Source organism: Frankliniella occidentalis, unplaced genomic scaffold, assembly GCF_000697945.3.
Source record: "Frankliniella occidentalis isolate FOCC.00 unplaced genomic scaffold, Focc_3.1 Scaffold44, whole genome shotgun sequence".
Classification (NCBI taxonomy): Eukaryota; Metazoa; Arthropoda; class Insecta; order Thysanoptera; family Thripidae; genus Frankliniella; species Frankliniella occidentalis.
Genome location: NW_026267174.1, coordinates 1,004,217 through 1,007,031, shown reverse-complemented (window position 1 = coordinate 1,007,031; position 2,815 = coordinate 1,004,217).

Genomic DNA, 2,815 nt, shown 5'->3' with positions numbered 1-2,815 from the left:
TCTCTCTCTCTCTCTCTCTCTCTCTCCCCCTCCCTCTCTCTCCCTTCCCTTCTGAATCCTTCACTGCTCTCCTCCGGTGGTCCACACCTTTTCCTCTATCGACCGCGGGTGGCTGAGGCTGAATCCACTGAGTCCGGGAGGCTTGAGCCTGAGCTAGTCGTGAGCCAGAGTCCTGAATCAGAGGGCATGGTGTTGGCAGGGTGGCGGGGCGATACGGGGCGTGAGAGGGGGGGGGAGGAGGGTTAGCAGGAAGGGATGGGAGATGCCCTATCTGCACCCCCTTCCATCCCCATCCCCACTACTACCACCACCACCACCACTGCGATGCGAGTACTACCACTACCCTTTTGAAAAGGGGTGTTGGGGCAGGGGGCGTTGGTGTGTGGCGGGGCCCAAATGGGGAGGACCCGGTGGTGACCTCCCGACCACCTTTACCTCCCCCACCTTTCTGACCCCCTCGCCCCTCTACAACGGCTGAGCTCTCTCGCAAAGTGGATAATCGACCTTCCCAACCCCACGAGGGAGGGAGAGGGAGAGGGAGAGAGAGAGAGAGAGAGAGAGAGAGAGAGAGAGAGAGAGAGAGAGAGAGACTGACCTGCTGCGTGCATAAAATCCGTTAAGCGGAAAAAGCGACCGTTTATCGATGTATGGACAAGCAAATTAAAGCAGGTGTACCCGATGAGGGTGCTGCGCTTTTCGTTGCCCCCTTCGTCAGCCGGCCGGAAGTATTAACCCGGAAGCGCTTGCGTGCTCTCGCCGCGGTGGCGAGAATGATCGTCTTAAGGGACTTGTGTTCATGGGGAGTTGTTCAGTCAGTCTTACCGCTACCGGCGGGTCCGTCTTGCGCAGAGGTAATGGTCGGGCCGGGGGCAGACTCTGGCAAAACGAAACCGACAAGCAAATTGCCGCTGCCCCCGCTCAGGCCGGCCCGACGCCGGCCACCCCTAGCGCAACTCTTAAATCACATCGTGGCCCAGACCGATGCTAACAACTCTGCTGCCTTGCCTTTTCAGACCCCTACCGGCCTCGAACCGACTTGTGATTTTTTATCATTATTATTTTCTTAGTTATCCCATTGTATTGTATGTTTGCATGGTAAATGGTAACACTGTAAAAGTTAAAGTAATTTTCCTTGCCCGAATACACGCTAATCCCTCATGCGTTTTATTGTGCATAAACATGCAGAATTTTATTCAGCCAAAAGTATGTAAAATTTTATGCATATTCATGCACAAATTGTGCATAATTATGCACTAATTGTACATAGATATTCATAAAATTGTGCACGTTTATGCACAACACAATGCATAAAGGTTTAGCGTGTGGAGCGTCGTAAATGATACTTTTTTTTACAGTGCGTGTCTCCTTTTCTGTCTTATCTTTTATCTTCCTCATCCGCTTCCAGTTGACATTCGGTGGGCCCACAGGAAGCGGCCACATAGGCCCCCGCTCGACTGCGGCCGGCCGGCCCACGGGGGCGTTTGGCGCATTTTAATATTTTACCCATCCATTAGAGGGGGTGGGGCTGGGGGCGGCGGGCTCAGCGAGTGAAAAACAAAAACGATGAGGCGAGCGTCCCCGTGCTCGCGCCCCTCGCGCCCCGCGCCCGATATACAATAGCTTTTTAATTGTGCACTCGTGTGTGATTCCCCTCCCCTCCCTCCCTATTCCGACAATAACTCGGAATCACTCAGCTAAACGGGGATAGGTGTTTAGTGCACTCTCGGTTTTAAGCCGCCGGTATATGTAGTGATACGCGCGATCGCAGATAGAAAGCGATATTGCAGCTTTCGTTTTCGGGGAACGCGCGGGGATTTGAATTCATGAAATTTTTTCTCGTAGTTATCGTAATTGCGTGTTGCTTTTCGTGCCCAGCTGAGGTTCTCGTGCGCGGGGAGTCGGGTCAAGGCTGGTGACCCTGGCTGATTGTGGAGGGAGGATGTTCCTTTTTTGTACCCTGTTTATTGTCTGCATTGAGAAGTGAAAAAAGGCAGGCTATTGATTAGGTCTCGTGGCGTTCTGCGGTGGGGGGAGACAAACAGTGAGGCGGTTGACAAAACTAGCCCTCCCTCAACCACGGCCCAGCCACTAAACAGGCCATCTCCCTCGGCGTCGGATCAATTGAAACAATTTGAATCAGCGTTTAAGAAAATAATCATACTAGAGACGGCGTGTGTGTGAAATTCCACTCAGGCAACATCGAAAAAATAATTGTAAAAATGGCCGTAGAAAAATGCAAGAGGCGACAAATTGTACGTTCCACCCACCTTATTCTAGACAATTTTGTGCTTTCCTTTTCACATTTACTTCAACTGCAACACAACACGGTAAAAGCGACGTCTTGGTTTGCAAGCAGCCAACCATCTCTCATGGAGAGAAATAAAGAAGTACATGGGGACGCGCCTTGGTTTTTCCGAGACTGCCTCAACCAAAAGACGTCGCATTTATGGTGAACATGTCGATCTCGGAAAAGACCCGTCGTTCGGTCACGCTACCTCCTTTTCTTTCCTTTCTCCGCGCCGCACCATGCATATTTCCTTTCCAATGATGGTTTCGCGAGTGGATCCCGCTGCTGCCGCCGCCGACGATCCCCGCCACCCGCCCGCCAGCCGGCAGCAGCAGCCAGCCCGATCCCATTCCCAGCGAGAAGGCGAAACGTTTTAGCAGCCAGCTCGTATTTCGCGCCCAGAGCGGCGCGGCACGGGCGGCGGGGAGGGGAAGAGTCAGCTGCCACCAAGGCCAGGCCGCCGGCAAGCGAGCCCTTATCGCTGCGTCCGAATAGCGAAATGTACGGAGATGCCCCCACCCTCCCCCC